We start from the raw sequence: 18,486 nt of genomic DNA, 5'->3' as shown, positions 1-18,486 counted from the left end.
CCCAGGCATAACTCCCCTGGCTCTGCTCCTAAAAATGCTCTCTCAAGTACACCGTTGCTTAGCAATATTTGCCTTCCCCCTGTACATTTGAAATTGGCAACATCTGTCCCTTTGGCAGTTTTGACTCGTGCAAAGCACCATGTGCATAGTTTAAAAACATGCAGCTTTATGAAATGGGCAATGCCTCCGCACCTCCCATCTCTCTGCAAAACCAGGGATGTGAAGACATAAAAATAGTTTAACCTTTGCTTTCAAGGCTGATAGAAAAATCTATGGGATTGAAGGCAGCCGATAGCACACAAGCAAAATAGTTAGGCCACCAGTGGGAGTTCCTATTAAACCCTGCCTAGTAAGCAGTGTCTGAAAAAAATCTCATCTAATTAACAATTTCCTTTAGAATTCATTCTATCACAAGGCATTATGTGTAAATGTGTATCATTAGTAAGATAAGATATAAAGGCAATTTATCCATGGGGGGGGCAATTTTTATGCTTACATTATAGCCCAACCTCAGGAACAAAAATACAATACACACATGCACATACCCCCACTCCACTGGCAATGGAATTTTAAAACTCTAAAGGGAAAAATTCAGTAATTCCAGCATTATGGATTTCAAAACAAATGATCCTAAGTTTCCTAAGTTTATTTTTGTAATTATACCACAACACAGTCACTTTAGTATTTTACTGAGGTTACTTGTTAATAATAAAGTAGCTCATAATGTGTAATTTTACATATAAACCATACAAGAAATAAAACTTTTATGGGTAGTATTCTAGTTCTACCTATAAATTTACTTTTTATCTAGCACATTGATAGAGAAATAAAAATCTGAGTAATAAAAAGCATAAAAGTCTACTACGCATCGAATCACGCTCTGTGCATCCAAACTTTGGCATGAAGACATTTTTGTTCCTTTAAACAAATCAGGCTACAATTTTCTTTTTAGCTTAAGCTAAACCAATTCTGACATATTAGAAACACATGTTTTCAAAGAAATTCTACAGGAACTGAGTTCCAAATCAAAGGGTAAGCTGACCTTTTTGCTCTCAAGTCTCTACCTGAAAACTTAAAGCAGCAGAAAAGACTGGGTGAAATTTATTGCCACTAAAAACACATCCAAGAAGGCCCTTCACTCTGTGCATTTAGCAATGCCCCTGAAATTCCATAACATGCATGACTCTGTAATCTTGGTTAGCCACAAATGTAAATCCAACACCCTAGAATCCACTTCTCATTGTAGTCTATCACTCACCACTTACAGGATACATAAAGCAATTCTAAGTTACACTTTATTGCAGTTTATGGGAGCAACTTAAGCAGACTTTGCAAACGAGAATTCTCAAAAAATCTCAGGGGATGTTTATCCAAGTTGTCCACAGTGGTTCTGGCTGTGCAGGGTAGGTGCTCATGAGCAAGATTCTCCAACTATTAAGCTCGCTGCATGGAAACGGCTTAGACACAGTGCCTGTACACACAGAGTATGTCCTCAATAAAACGCAGACATTATTTTTATTGTTTTACCATCTTACCATGACACAAAAGCCTCGGTCTTTCTTTTCTTCCATTCTATTAAGGTTTCCCATTTGTGTCATCAATCAAACAAAACTTATTTCATGAATCTCTGTGAAAACATCCTCTGAAAGAGGAAAGGGAATGACAAAGGAATAGTAACAAATTTGTAACTTTTAATAATTGTATAGTATAATCTTTGATTGCACCTCCTCCTCTGATATAATCGTAAACAACCGCAGTCTCTTCAGCTCTCAAGAAGCCATCATGTACTTGACCTTTGTGTGTGCTGTATGTTTCTAATAAATTCTGAATTAATTAACGTGGGAGAAACACCTTAATTTGTAAGGTCTGGGATCCTGGCTCTAGGGGATGAGGATGAAAGGAGCCAGGGCAGGGGCTGAGGTGCTGTCCACCAGGAAAGTGCTGATAAACCTTCAGGGTTGGGTTGAGAATGCCTCCAAGATACCCCTCAAGTCAAGCCATTTATTAGACAAGAAGAAGGAAAAAGAAACCTTCCTCTGCGAAGATTCCAGGGCTGAGAGATGGATAATACACAATTTTCCTACAGCATAAATTTTCTTTTACTGTTATAACATGTCAAGGAAAGGTGGTAGATCTCACAGTGTACTACATGTTAGGCAAACATATCCTGTTTAATTCTCACAACAGCCCTGTGGCTCAGGAAATACTGTCCCATTTAAATGTGAACTAAAATGAACTTACGCATACTAACTCCATAGCTCTGTCCATTAGAAACGTTATTTCCCACTCATATTTTCTTAAAGCCATAGTATTCAAAACCATTAAAATTTCCACAATTTCAGATTCTAAGCCAAGGTAAAGAGATGAATCCACTACACATACATTTAGACAATGTTAACTACTATAATTATGATGCATATACAGTAGCTATTATATACTTACTATATATCAGACACTGATATAGAAGTTTCACATACATTTTCTTACTTAAACCTGACAGTCTCCTTAGGAGGAAGTGTCTATCATTGCTATTTTACGGAAAAGAAATTGAGGCTTGTACAGGTTAAGTAATTTGCCTATTTTATAACAGCTACAAGAAGGTAAAAACAAGATTCAAACCCAAGTCTTTCTCAATCCCAAATCCATGCTCTTAACCACTACCTATATATAATGCCTAAAAGCCTCATCTAATTATTTTAAAAAACCTTGAAGTATATCTCCCTTCCTTCCAACAACATCCAAAGAGTCTTTAGCTTTCAATGAAGAACATGTTCTATTATATACTTATCCCCCACTAGTTATAAATAAGTACCCTCCCGTACCCTGCAGAAAACATAAATTTTCTAACTAAAGGATTAATATTGCTAAAATCAAAAGAAATAAACTTTTGTTTGCTGATGAATGTTTAAAACAAGCTTCCTGTTACTGGCTATAAAAATAAGTAACTGCAAATACAAGGTATTAAAGGATATGCTACTGGACTCGGTATTGTAAACAGCACCAGTATTTAAGTGCTATAATTCAAACTTCTTTGGAAAAAAAACAAACAAACATATATTTTACAGCTGAAAAGAGCATCATTAACCGCTGCTGTCGTCTGAATGTATGTCTCTCCAAAGTTCCTATGTTGGAACTTGAATCCCAAGGTGATGGTATTAAGAGGCAGGGCTACTGGGAGGTGCTTAGATCACGAGGGCTCTCTGCCCTCATTAGTGCCTATGTAAGGGGTTTGAGGGAGCAAGTCTCTTCCATCTCTTCTGTCACACGAGGATGCAGCAAGATGCACCACCTTGGAGACAGAAAGCAAGTCCTTAATCAGACGCTGAATCTGTTAGCGCCTTGATCTTAGACTTCCCAATCTCTAGAACTGTGAGAAACAAATGTCTATTATTTATAAATTACCCAGTCTAAGGTATTTTGTTATGGCAGCATGAACAGACTAAGATAATTATCCATTTCCTCATAACGCATACAGGAAAACTAGTTCTACTTGGTGACAAGGAGGATAAGAATCTATGTTCCACAGTTTTGGGAACAGCCATCTAAAAAGAAAAAAGTTAATTAGGCTAACCTTGTTACTATTTTGTTTTCTTTAACTAAAATATAAATGAATGAATGCCGGAATCATACATATAAAGACTTACAGAAATCTCTATGTTTGGATGGAGGGTCAAAAAACGCAAAGTTGATTCTACTTCACCTAATTCCTTTTAAAAGTTTGAAAAATCAATCACATTTTTTTAAGGATATTTCATGACGACATTACCTTACTGAAAAGATAGGTCCTTTGTCTGGATTCTCACGTCCTGGGTCTGCTCAAAATGAGGTATAAAGGTATGGCTAGAGAATACTTTAATTCACAGAAAAAGAACACCAACCCAGGGATCAAGCAGGTGAAGGGCCTAGTGAAGTCTGGGGCAAGACAGCACATGAACCCTGCCTAATGGAGGTTTCGCTGTAAGAATGCAAGTACGATGTTGCCAATTCTTCCTTTTTTTAACACAATAAATAGAATCAAGATTTCAATGTGAAGGTACTAATTTTTTAGATGTTGGCAACTAAATAAATATACCAGTCAAGACTCTGATGCTATGTGGGCAACCATGCCCCAGTGTTGGTTTTAATTCTTCCTTCTCTCACAAGTTGGGGAATGAGAGACTAAGAGATTGAGAGATGTATTCCTTTTTAAATGAAGAACCTCCTTTTGTGCCAAACATGGCCCAATTTTATATAGTACATATACTACGGATATCTTCAGTTTCCTTACAGAAATACTGAGCAGGTCCTCAGCCCAGAGGGGACATGGAATGAGGCAGCCTCTTCCCTTTACTGCTGTGGTCTCCTCTCTGCTGCATAAGCTCCTGCCAAAGCCACCTTTAGCAGATGGGCATATACGGGCTGACAGATCACTAGAAACATGAACCGAGTAAGCAAAGCAAACCACAGTGTAGTTATTTTACATGGCTTGAATGAAATAAATCTGACCTACAGGTGAGTCATAACATAATAAAAGACTCAATTAGGTTCAGAACAACACACCAGTGTTTTCCCTTGTCTTAGCAACTAGTTCACTAGAGTCTCGAGAGAACATAAGGGAGATAAAAGACCTTGGTACCTGTTCTATCCTTTAGTGCAAGACCATTAATCTTACTAGAAAATTAAGCCCAGGTTGCTAGTCAGGAATTTTCAGGGTCAATAATTCTTTTTGAGACAGAGTCTCACACTCTGTTGCCAAGCTGCAGTACAGTGGTACAATCTCAGCTCACTGCAACCTCTGCCTCCCAGGTTCAAGCAATTATCCTACCTCAGTCTTCTGAGTAGTTGGAACTACAGTCACACGCCACCACCCCCAACTAATTTTTGTATTTTTAGTACAGACGGGGTTTCACCATGTTGGCCAGGATTTCTCAATCTCTTGAACTCATGATCTGTCCACCTTGGCCTCCCAAAGTGCTGGGATTACAGGCGTGAGCCACCATGCCCAAGCTTCCAACATTTTTTTTTTTTTCTTAGAGCTAGTCTCGCTCCCCCACCCAGGCTGGAGCTTAGTGGTGCGATCTCCGCTCACTGCGACCAGGATTTCTGTAAGGAAACTCCCGGGTTCAAGCGATTCTCCTGCCTCAGCCTCCTGAGTAGCTGGGATTATAGGTGCATGCCACCACGCCCAGCTAATTTTTGTATTTTTAGTAGAGATAGGGTTTCAACACGTTGGCCAGGCTGGTCTCAAACTCCTAACCTAGGTGATCCACCCACTTCAGCCTCCCAAAGTGCTGGGATTACAGGCATGAACCACTGTGCCCGGCCCAATAATTCTTAAGTTACTAAAATACCAGTTAATGATACTGTTGTTGTGTAGAAAAGTACATGCCCCACCCACATGGCTGACTCATTCCCAAAAAGGTGATTTCTTCAATGGCAAAATATTTAAAATTGAGAATCCATTTCTAGATTAACAGCAACTTTATCATATGCATTACTTATAAGAAGTATACACACACACACACACACACACACACACACACACACACACACACTAAATGAAATCTGGTGACATTTAATACAAAAGAAAGGACCTGTATATAAGAGAGATGCATAAAATTTCTAACTTTTATAGCATATGAAACAATCTAATCTCTAGGCTCACTACTGAAAAATACAGGAATTATGAGGCTGGAACTCAACTAACTGGAATTCCTACTGAATGGATTAGGCTATTTATTTTCAATGTAGGAATGCCAAAAATTACTTAACACTTAGGTAGAAAATGGTGAAAGGATTTCTCAAAAAAAAAAAACAAAAAACTGTTGAACATCACTGTGCCTGCTTCCCAGTCAAGTGTCCTGAACAGGAAATTCAGTCCCACAATCCTTTACCCCTCTGTTCAGCCAAGCATTTAAGAGATTATCTCGGCCGGGCGCGGTGGCTCAAGCCTGTAATCCCAGCACTTTGGGAGGCCGAGGCGGGTGGATCACGAGGTCGAGAGATCGAGACCATCCTGGTCAACATGGTGAAACCCCATCTCTACTAAAAATACAAAAAATTAGCTGGGCATGGTGGCACGTGCCTGTAATCCCAGCTACTTAGGAGGCTGAGGCAGGAGAATTGCCTGAACCCAGGAGGCGGAGGTTGCGGTGAGCCGAGATCGCGCCATTGCACTCCAGCCTGGGTAACAAGAGCGAAACTCCGTCTCAAAGAAAAAAAAAAAAGAGATTATCTCTCAGACTCCAGACCAGAGTGAATTGGGTAAGAAATCCTCAAGCTGAGCACAGTGCAGCAAAGTTCCCATTTGGCCCCAGTGTTCACCCTCTGCTAAACGCAAAGGACAAACAAGCATGTGAGACACAATTGACTTCTGCCCTGAAAATATTTACCACCTGGAGAAAAAGCAGCAGGATGATACCAAGAAGAGAAGTGCTGAAACTCAGGAGGCCTGAGCCGTGCAGTGCACAGCAGAAAGTCATCTCTAAAGGGTCTGAGGGGCTGCAGTGTAGAACGAGGCAGTACCAGCAGCAGGGCCAGAACTCAAGGCTGTAGAGACACGTAAGAGACAGGAAGGCAAATGGAGATATTTGGCTTTTTATCCTGAAGGCAATGGAGAGGTACTGAAGGATCTTCAACAAGTATGACTTGATCTGATTTTCACTTAATCAAATCACTCACATGAAATAATGTGGCAGCCTGAAGAGTAGGAAAGCAGCAAGATGACAGGTTAGAAAGAAGTTGTAACAGTTCTAGAAAGATGATAAAATCCATACTAAATGAGGGACAGAGAAAAGGTGAAGCTCATTATGAATATTTACAAAGTAATATTCATAGGATCAGGCTGCTTTCAAAACAGTGGAGTACATGACAGAAAAGAACTGAGACTGGTGACCAGGATGAAGGACAGCATTCTGTGTGTGACGTGATACAGGGAGCTGGGGCACAGAAAAATCCATTTTAGACAGGTTCAATTCAAGATGCCTGTGCAACACCTACTAGAAAAGCCCAGTGGGCAGGTGGATAAGAGGACCTAGATCTCAGAGTACATTTTAGAGTTTTAGGCTAGAAAATCAATTTGGTGTTTGTAAGCATCAGCAGTTAAATCTTAAGTGCAAATGAGGTCACCAGGGAAAGGCTGCAGAATGAGAAAAGATGGTTGAAGACAGAGCCCTGGGGAAGGGGTTGGAACAGCAGCCTCCAAAGGAGATAAAAGCATGTGCAAAATGGTAGGAGAAAACCCAGACAACAGGATAGGAGTGTTTAAGGTGGTGGTGGTCAAGTGTCAAATGCTACAGAGATGTCAAGCAGGATAAGGCCTGAAAGAGCATTCCTCAAATTCATCCATTACAGTCCACTAGTGGCTCCTGCCAGCAGAGGCAGTGGCGTGAAGGCACAGAGCAGGCTGTAATGGGTTGTAAGCAGAGAGGAGGGGAGTAGAGGAAGCATACAGAGTGTTTACCTACTTCTGTCTCCAGAGCTTTCACTGTGAAGGGAACAAGAAAGTAGTAATTAGAGAAGACACAAGAGTGAAGAAGGGTTTGTTTTGCTCTTTAAGTTGGGAGAGGCCTAAATGTAACTATAGACTATCAGGAAAGAGCCGAATGATGATAGGGGAAAGGTTTAAGGTAACCAAAGGTTGAGGGTGGGAGAGTTGAGAACACCACCTTCTGTGAGACTAAACTGAATGAGACAAATAGTGGCTGCTATGATTTGGGGGCAGGGTGGCAGTAGGCAGAAAGAATGGAGAGAATTCATACCTGGTGCTTCCTTCTCTGAAAAGGAGGAAGCAAAGTTAAAGGTGTCAGAGCAAGCCACATGGCCATGAAGACCAAAACTGAGTTTTACTCATCCTCTCATTTGAATCACCTGTGCCATGTTATATTTGCATGACTCATCAGATGCCAACATAAAAGCAAGGCCATGTGGTAAAACAGTACACCTTAAATAAAAGTGCAGATAAGCCCTCATTACTCCACAGAAATCATGTTTTGTGGCAGATGGAGCGCAGGAACTAGGAGTGAGGGTCCAGGTTTCATGTCTTCATCTCTGCCATTTACCAGCTTAAATGGTTAAACTTCGCGACTCAGTTCCCGGCATGTAAAATGCTGAGTCCGGCCCACTGCCATACTTAACTCCCAAGGTTACTGTGATAATCCAGAGAGAAACAAATACGTGCTTTGGAAATTAAAAAGGGAAGGGCACTATAAGATTTTAGAGTACATACATTTTTATAAAGTGAACTGTTTACACCAGAGATTGCCAAGTCGTGGGAATGTTGCTGTTGAGGAGTGAGCTCACACAACTCCTAAGCCATCTGGCAGGGGTAGGGGGCAAAAGTGGTGGGGGTTTAACACTATGGCAAACCTGTTCTTAAAAGCTTGATAGCCCCTAAGGAAATGCTTTCTTTCCATGGGCTTTTCATTTGTTTACTTATTTTTAATACTTTAAAATCAAATCTTAGGGGCTTTGTTCACTTAGAATTTTAACCGGGAATTAATGGTCCACTTGATCTGATTCCAACTTCATTTCTAAAGTATGTTTCAATAAACAATATGTTCAGAGTCTTCCTAACTCCCCAACATCACTAATTTCCCATTTTGGTAACTCTCTGTCCAAATTCTATCTTTTCCGTAAGGCTCAGTTCAAATTTCTACTCTAATCACTTCTACTACTACTAAGAGTTCCATAGTAAGCATATGGAATGCTTACTATGTACAAGGCACTATCCTAGGCAATTCATACAGATTATCTCAATCTATTAGACCCACTTTACAGATGAATAAACTGATAACACAGTAAGGTTAGGTTCCTTGCCAAAGTCTCACAGAATTATAAGCTCAGGCTGTACTGCTTGCCATTAAGCCAAAGTATTTCTCCTTTTTATTAATGGTTCTTGTTCTTGTCTAAATTACTCAGTAAGTAAAGAACTTCAAAAGCTGGCCCTATCTTGCCACCAGGCCCATCTCCCCACTGCTCTCCTCTGCCCATGCCCAACCTCTGGAGCCACAGGCCCCACCACTCCTACTAGACTCCCCTCCACGTCTTGCTCCTATGTCGTTTCTCTTCCTAAGCCTTTAGCCTGATGTACCTTTCACCAGAGTGCAAAGTGCTTCAAAAGTCAGCTCTTGAAATCTACAGCTTCCACTTTCGAAAGGCAATATAATGTAGGTACTGCGGTTAAGGCTGTGGACTCTGGAGCCAGACTACTTGGGTCTAGATTTCAGATCCACTGGTGAAAGCCTCAGGAAGCTTGGACAACCAATCTCTCCATAAAATCTCTCCTCTAAATCTCTCAGTAAAACAGGATGGTAACAGTACCTACCACATGGGATCACTGTGAAGATGAAATGAGTTAGCACATATAAAGCATTTAGAACAGTTTTCTATAATAAACAAGGGGACTATGCCAGCATTGCATGAATAGTTCCATATTACCTTGTTCATACTGACTACACTCTGCATTTTTATGCTATGTCATAATAAATTTACTGTGCATGCATCTTTCTTTCCTATTAGCTCCCTTTTCATATCTAATAGGTGTTCAAATATTTGCTGGTCGAAAAGAATGTAAAAATATAAATCCTATGATGCAGAAACAGAAATTTGTTTTTAAGAAACATTTTGTAAGAATGCTCAGATTATTTGATAATAGGAAAAAATTTTTTCACAAGTTCCCATGTTCTCAAGCATGAAAAAATGTTGGACGTAACATAAGAAATTCTAATTATACCATAGAATTCTTTTTTAAATTTTTCTAAAATGCAACAGCAAATATTTGCTTTGGGGTAGAGTATTTTAAAAATTGAGCTCTAAGGAAAAGGAGAATCCATAAAGTATGGGGTTGTAAGAATGACTGGAACAAATATACATAGAATGCCTTCCTTTCTTAATTCATGTAGTTCATTTCAAAGCTCCAAATTCCTGTCCAATACAAGGTTTCAGAGTTCTATTATTTGTAAATTGGAATTAAAAAAAAAAAAAAAAAACTAAGGTGATTTATCTAAAGGACAGGGTTAGAAATAGGACCTCTAATTACTTAAATACCGAGGCCTCTAGATTAAAACACTAAACCTCAAAACCCTTCAGCCAAAGGGATTAAGAAGATTAGAATGGGCTTGACAAATTACCACAGGGTTAGGAAAAAAAAAAATACAGCGAGAAAGTAGGCCAAATTTAAACAGGGAATGAAATGAAGTTCAAGGGAAAACTAATAGTTTGTGTGGACCCTAGACCTCTGTGGGAAAAACCATCAATCGAGTGATTTCAACAATTAAAGAAAGCAACAAAACGAATGTAAAAATAGCTGCTTATAGAGTTATTGGAAAATGTGAACATGCAAAATTAACCTTGGAAAATAATGATTTTCAAATTGCTCTTGGCAACTGGAGAGAAGAAATACAAGACCAAAAAAATAAACTTATTATGTTAACATGAACCAGGCTCCTCTCTAGCAGGAATTCTGTTTAAATATCTCATGAGTGTTCATCACCCCCACCAAAACAGCCAAAATCAAAACCGCTAACTTAGTCATCAACAAGATTTCCCTTGGAATATCTGGTTTTCTGTCCCTGAAGATTATCAGTTGGCTCAAAATAAAACACTATTAATCTAGAGAAGAGCTAAAATGACCTAGGCGGCTATGTGAGAGCCTGGGAGAGCACATGCAGTCTGTAAAGATTCGAAAGAGTTGAATGTCTGTATTTTGGCAAAGGCACAACTGGAGAGACTCAGGGGGGATCCAATAACCATCCACAAACATCTCAAGTGTGAAAACAAGGAGTAACAGGAATTTCTTTTCCTGGTACCAAATGTACTTCTGGCATTTTCAGGAAGGAATAGCAAGTGAAATGCACAAAGAAAAAACAATTCCAATTAATACCACCCAAAAAGCTCTTCCAGTTCAATTGTATGCTTTCCTCTTGGGCTACTATAAGCAATTCTATTCATTGCACGAACTTACTTTTTTTTTTTTTTTTTTTTTTTTTAAGCAATTTAAGGGCTTTTCAAAAATATTGTGTCTATATTACTTAAAATGTTTCCTTCAGAGCTTAAAATGTTTCTTCGAAAGAATTCTTGGGCAACATAGCAAGACCTACGTTGTCTCTTAAAAAAATAATAATAAATCAGCCAAGCATAGTTGTGTGTGCCTGCAATCCCAGCTACTCAGGATGCTAAAGTGGGAGCATCACTTGAGCCCAGGAGTTCAAGGCTGAAGTGAGCTGTGATTGTGCCACTGCTCTCCAGCCTGGGTGACAGATTAAGACTTTGTCTCTAAAAAGAAAATTTTTAATAAAAATAAAATTAAAGGATTGCCAGGTTCCAGAAATTAAAGGTGGTAGCCTCTACTCAGCCAGTAATCTGATTTTTCTCCTAATTTCTCCAGTTTGTAAATACTGGCTACAAGTGTGGGAGGGTGGTAGAGAGAAAGACAGACAAGCAATCCTATAGGCCAAACAAACTAATTTGTCTGCAGGCCCAACCTAGCCCTTAAGCTGCTTGTTTACAGCTTCTGCTCCAAAAACCCTGCCAGTCACTTACTACTACTTTAAAACTTCTATATTTAGATCTTTTCAGCTTTAAAATTTGACCTCTAAAGTGCAGGTGACTTATTCTTCACGCTTTCTTATAAGTGATTTGGAAGTCGTCTGCTCCATGCACCCATGGCAGCAGGGAATCCTGCACACAGATAACCTTACTCTGCTATCAATTTCCTAACACACTTAGGTCACACAGGTCTGACCAACCTCACTGAGGTCTAGCTTACAGAACCTAGCTACCACAATAAAACATTTTTAGAAAAGGGAACCTGAAAAGCTAGATAAGACTGTGTCAGAATCTTTGACCTTCCCTACAAGCTTCCAAATATTGGGGGTAGAAGACAGACAGACTCGAGCTGGGGAGGAAAAGAGGAAGAGGGTCTTGGGGCTCCCACTCCTGTATGCTTCTCTCCCAAAACTGCTCTGATGCCCTATTCAGGAGAGAAAACCCCATCCATCAGTTCAGTGTGGTCCTTGTGCCTGAGACCCACATGTCAGGGAACTTCTTGAGCCCCCATGAGGGGCCTCTCTAGTACCCTGTGGTCCATCAGCTTTTCTAGAACAGTTGTCACTTCCAGACTACAGAAAAAACTGCATGAGATACAGATTCCTCAGCCCATCTAGGGGAGGGCCTGGGAATTTTTATTTTTAACAATTTGTATTTTTAACAGGCTTCCCAGGTGATTCTGATGTGCTGCCAAGGTTCAGAATAAATGAAAAATTCCTTTTGATCTATGTACTGGGCTTAGATCCTAGGAAGACGTCTCTAACGGTCTCTGCACATCATGTGGCATAAGCCACTGGCACATGCTCTTCCCTCTTCCTGGAATACTGACACTGCTTAGGCCCCAACACCCCTCACTTGGGCCACTCCGATTCACCTTCAGCTCTCATTCAAATAGTACTTCCTCAGAGAAGCCTTCCTCAGCTCCTTAGTTCTAAGTCACAATCCTCTCTTACAGCTCTTATAAGAGCTTGCAGTTTCCCTTATAGCACTTGTCAAAGCTTCTTACACATGGATCTGAGTGATTACTTCACTAATGTCAGTTTCTACTGGACAGTTAAGGTCCAAGAGGACTGGAACCATCCGGTTTTGCCCACCATTGAACACCATCCCCAGCACCAGGCCTGGCACACAACTGGGGCTCAAGATATTTTGGTTAGAATTGCTGAATTCATGATGTGTTTGTGAGAGAGTGAGCTGCTTTAATGTATTTTGAGTGGTACAGAAGCAGGATATGCACCATCAGCATATCCAGAAGTAAACTGCCTGAAGGTTTAGATTATCTCATCATAGGGAAGTCCCCCTTCTTGAGGTTTAAGCTAAATATGGAAGTAGGAAAGAATGTTTGCACATGTGAATGCAAAGTGAATCACTATCACACAGTTTTCCACTGTGGGTTGTTAATTCATGCAGTTGTTAGGCTGGTAGTTTATTGAAAATAGGAGGCTCAACCTAAGAGCTGCAATGAATCAAAGTGATCCAACAATAAATTTATAGTTGGGTCTTAGAAATTAGACGCAAGCACATGGCAACAAAACGTTCCTAATGTGATGTCACAAGAGGCCACAAGGAAAAGAGCAATGGCTTTGCAGAAATCAGTCACAATCAAGACTCAAAGCCAGACTGATCTGGAGAAGGAATGAAGTAAGATCATAAGGATTCTTAGGTACACATGCTCAGTCTCAAGGTTTTAAATACCTACAAAATAAATACAAACAAATCTCAAATTCAACAGCTATTTATGACTGCCACTTGTCATCTCTACCTGGATATATAACAGCATCTCAAACTTAACACATGAACTTAATGTATGACCCAACTAGAGCTCTTAGTTTTCCATGTCATTTCCCTCTTAGTAGCTGGTATCATCCTACCACCCTTGCCTTTCAAATAAAAAGCCTATCAACCTTGTTTGATGTCTTACCTTCTCTCACCTCAGGCCACTCCTATCTCCAGTCAATCACAAAGCTGTATCAGTTCCCTGCCACGCAGATCTAGAATTTGTCCATTTTCCACCACGTCCATGGCTAGTTACTATCCTACCCCAAGCCACTAACATTTCCCACCTCCATATTGGTCTCCCTGCTCCCACCTTTGCCCCCTCTAATCTATTTCCCACCCAGGAACCAGAGTTACAGTATTTTTAAAAGGAAAAAAAAGTAAGTATGTCCCTCCCCTGCTCAAAATTACCCAATGGTCTCCATCACAAAAACAGTATCAAATGCTTTTCATGGCCAAGAAGGCCCCTGTGGTCTTATTCCCTCCCATGTCTCCATTGAGAGCGAGAGTTCTCAATGTTCCAGCCATACCCCCCTCATTTCTGTTTATTTTTGGTGGGGGCGGAAGGGGGGCGGTTGAGATAGGTCTCGCTCTATCGCTTAGGCTGGAGTTCAGTGGCAGTATCTCGGCTCACTGCAACCTCAGCCTCTTGGGCTCAAGTGATCCTTCTATCTCAGCCCCCTCAGTAGCTGACACTACCTTTAATTTTTTTGTAGAGATAGCATCTCACTATGTTGCCCAGGCTGGTCTTGAATTCCTGGGCTCAAGTGATCCTCCCACCTTGGCCTCCCAATGTGCCGGAATTAACAAGGCCATTCCTTTCCCCAAATTCAGGCCTTTGCACTTGTTTTCTCTGCCTGAAATGAAATGTCTCTCTGAGCTCTGCATGACTGACACATGTTTATCCTCCAGGTCTCTGTGAAAGTTGCCTCCTCAAAAGGGCCTGTGCTAACCACCATTTTTAAGTCAGCCTCCTCTGATTCATCTTATCCTCATTACCCTCTTTACTTCTTACAGCACTCTCACCAACAGCTATGACTTCATTATATTTCTATTATCAATGCCCCCCCCCATTAGAATAGAAGGCCTATGAGACCACAGATCTGTCTAGCTTGATCTCAGCTGTATCACCAAGAGCTTAGTACAGTGCATGGAACATAGGTTGGGTGGTAGGGGTGTGGGGGATGGGGGGTGGGGGGTGGGGTGTTAATACCAGTTTGTTGAATGGATTTTTTTAAAAAGGCAGAATGATGAAAGATAAAGTGCAGCTAAGAAACACACAGGAAATGAAACTCACTGTATCCTCCACGGCTCTGCTGTAGGTTCAATTGGGGTGACAAAGTACAACTCTTCTGGTCAAAAACACAAACATCTCACCACTGTCACCACTGCTGCCACCAAACAGCAAGTCAAAAGAACTGAGTGTTCTGGCTCTGGCTCTGATATTAACTACAACTTTGGCAAAATAAAAGACTTTACCCTCTTAGACCTTATCTGCAAAATGAAAGAGCTGTGTGTTTAGCTTTAAAATTCAAACATTCTAAATTCAGTATATGATTTGTTATACCCATCTCTGCTTATTCCATTTCTTCTTTTCCATAAAAAGCCTACCTAGCACATACATCCTGTATCTGAAACCTGTGTCTAGGCATACCTTCCCACCTCCACATTCTATCCCGACGCACCCAGCCTCGGGGTCCACGTGCATGAGCACTCAGAGATGCCATGGTTTCTCTCTCTTTCACTTGTTATCTCTAGACAGAAAAGAGTGATATAAAGAAATCTCAATCTTCCCGACTGAGCAGGTCCACCTCTGATGTGGCAACTCTGCAGCTGGAAGGGATCCACATGAGATCGCAGATTTCCAGCCCTGACCTCAGACTGGTCACTTCACACTGCTAGACATCTTCCAGTTGACGTAAAACTAAAACTGACACTCCCAGAGAAAAACCAAATGCAGATTTTTGTGGTTCAGGCTTCTAGTCAGAAACTGACCTTTTGATAAATTTTTCCCTTAGGATCTTTGGAAGATTTAAACTTTAATTCTGAGAAAGACTTATCCCAGAGAAGAATACAAGTTTTTAGAGTACCAACTAAAACATAAAACCAAGTATTTCCTATGAGGGGAAAGGAAAAGACAAACAGTAAAGAATCCAGGTGGCTAGAGAATGAAGGAATAGAAAAAACAAAAAGAGCGGCTTTCCAATTTGGGTTCATTTGTAAAATTACTGTTTCACAGAAGTAGTGGGAAGGGGTGTGGGAGAAATGAAACAAACCACAAAACCCAACTATCCTCACACTCAGAGCGCTAGGAAAGAGAAAATTTCCTCTGACTTGCCTTAGGACCAATTCAGCAAATAAAAAAAAAATCATTCAGCTACTCTCATACCGCTTCTCCTAGCTCTACCAAGAGCCAGCTTCCCCTTCTGCCCCAAATCCAAAAGTAACGCAGGCTATTGCTAATATTCTCACATATATTCAAAGTTTACCTGCTCTGGAACTAATTCTCACATTTTTGGTCCCACATCTCTACACTTTCCTTGGGTACACCGGAATAATATTTCTTGGATTCACAAGAAACATTAAAATTTGAAATTTAAATTGAACTTTTTTTTTAAACCTTCAAAAATAACCATTTTGCTAGGTGTGTAAACAGAAAATTGATGCTAAGTCTGTGAAACATGAGATATTTGTTAAAAGAGCAAAATCAAATCCAAACCCTGACCAGAGAGCACCAAGATCTCTGTTTCCTGGACTGACAACTCCATTCCACCCTCTGGGCTCCTCATTTGCCCTCACATAGGTCATATAGAGCCCTCCATCTGTCTGACCTCCTCAGTTCCATCCTCCCACTGACCAACAGCGCCACGGGGCTCCCAGGCAGTTGGTACCACAGCTGCCACTGCCTGGCATGAGAACTCTGGCCGAGGCCAAAGGGAGCCATAGCATTAAAGGGAATGCTGACTGCAAACAGAGGCCGCAGATGAAAGGTTTACTTCGGCTCCATTGTTGATAGCAGATGTGCCGGTGCCAAGAAAACCCCCATTCTTCAATAATCAAATTTACGGAGGATTTTGTTCCTCAGAAAACATGCAAGAGCCAATTAACATATCCCTGTGTTTGAAATAAGTGTTAAATATGAGGGGTTTTAAGACACTGGAGAATCTCAATTCAGCCTACTTATTTCCACCCGAGAAAGCAGTAAGCTAAACAGAATCCTCTCCCAGGAAACCCAGGGCTAAATTACGCAGGTTCTTTAAGCATGTAGTACCAGAGACAGAAAACTCAATTGTTCTCTAATTGTTTCATGAGTGTAGGCTGATCTCTACACTAATCTGTCCTGTGGCAACGACCAGTTTCTCTGGCACAGAATCTTACACTTCAGCATATGGTTGGGCATTTGGTAGACAATGCAAATATTTGCTAATTTGTCTTAAAATTGTTTTAAAGCAATTTTTTAGGTTTGTTATTTTTAGAAAGAATGTTAAGTTGTCCCTTTGTCATTTTTTTTTTTTTAACTGGGAACATAGAGCTAACCCTAGTTGATAAAGAAAGCAAAGAAATTCTCATTGAGTTCTTTATTGACTGAATTAGAAGGCAGGCGGAGTGACTGTTCTGAGGAGAGAGGATCTTATTTGATTCTGCCTTCATGCAGCCACCTACCCCTACCTCCATCACGGCACAAAATGTTCAATAAATGGCTCAATGCATTAAACCTTCGTAAGTTAGGGTCAAAGGTGCAGTTCTGCCATTGGTTTTACTTCTCCTTATTTTTCCTTGGCCCCCAAACAAGTCACATTTGGAAGGTATCTGGAGGCACTCACAGCTCAAGAGCTCAGTGAGGATGGAACTCCAAACCCCCTCTTCTTCCTTTTCCTTCTTTTTTTTTTTTTTCTGAGACAGAGTTTTGCTCTTGTTGCCCAGGCTGGAGTGCAATGGCGCAATCTTGGCTCACCGCAACCTCCGCCTCCCGAGTTCAAGCGGTTCTTCTGCCTCAGCCTACTGAGTAGCTGGGATTACAGGCATGTACCACTATGCTCAGCAAATTTTGTATTTTAGTAGAGATATGGTCAGGCTGGGTCTGGAACTCTTGACTTCAGGTGATCCACATACCTCAGCCTCACAAAGTGCTGCGATTATAGGCGTAAGCCACCGAACCCGGCCTTCAACCCCCCAACTCTTCTAAACCGGTAGTTGACACTAGAAAGTTACAGATTGTCCTCCTGGAAGATAAAGGTTATTTTTCCAGCTAGGAATCCCCCCTCAACCTAAGGAATTTTACTTTCCGGCATTTAAAGTAAGACATATCTGGATGGCACAAATGTCTTTGAGCAATAAAGATGCAAATTAGAATGTTTATAAAATAGTTGTAACTAAACCACAGACTTTACATTAAAAGATAAGTTTTTTGTTTTTGTTTTTTTGTTTTTTTGGTTTTTTTTGAGACGGAGTTTCGCTCTTGTTACCCAGGTTAGAGTGTAATGGCGCTATCTCGGCTCACCACAGCCTCTGCCTACTGGGTTCAGGCAATTCTCCTGCCTCAGCCTCCTGACTAGCTGGGATTACAGGCACGCACCACCATGCCCGGCTAATTTTTTGTGTTTTTAGTAGAGACGGGGTTTCACCATGTTGACCATGATGGTCTCGATCTCTTGACCTCGTGATCCACCCACCTCGGCCTCCCAAAGTGCTGGGATTACAGGCTTGAGCCACCGCACCCGGCCAAAAGATAAGTTTTAAAATTCACTTCAAACATTTCACTTGGCACTACTAATCTTAATTTTGGAGAAACTGGTACCACTTTAAAATTCAGTGACAGGATGTGAGCTCTGTGTCTCTTCATTCAAACACAATGCTGCTGTTTATCCATGAAGTAGAAAAATAAATTTTTTTTCTTGGTTTTAAAAAATACATCATTTGGGTTACTTTTGAAACCCATGGTTGAATAATATTCTATATTATATTTGTGACTCACTCTCAAGTGAAATGTCACCATACACCCACTCTTCTTTTTCAGGTGATAAATAATAAAATATTTTAACAGAACTTTAGTTACAAAGTTCCTTACAATTTACAGGGAAGAAGACCTTTTAAAATAATAAAAATTAAGAGACTCTGTCATCTTGTTTTTACTTTTTTACAGTTTAGGTCTCAGGAAAAACTGAGTCTGAGGAAATATTAATC

At 40.6% G+C, this 18,486-nt stretch overlaps 1 protein-coding gene across 6 annotated transcripts in view; it reads right to left on the bottom strand.

Annotated features, from left to right (window-relative positions):
* The window catches only part of AFF1 (ALF transcription elongation factor 1), a 206,818-nt gene that overhangs the window by 75,286 nt on the left and 113,046 nt on the right, over nucleotides 1-18,486 (bottom strand). The window lies entirely within an intron of this gene.

Source organism: Saimiri boliviensis, chromosome 3, assembly GCF_048565385.1.
Source record: "Saimiri boliviensis isolate mSaiBol1 chromosome 3, mSaiBol1.pri, whole genome shotgun sequence".
Classification (NCBI taxonomy): Eukaryota; Metazoa; Chordata; class Mammalia; order Primates; family Cebidae; genus Saimiri; species Saimiri boliviensis.
Note: the sequence above shows the minus strand (reverse complement) of the source record. Positions and strands in the feature narration are given on the sequence as shown.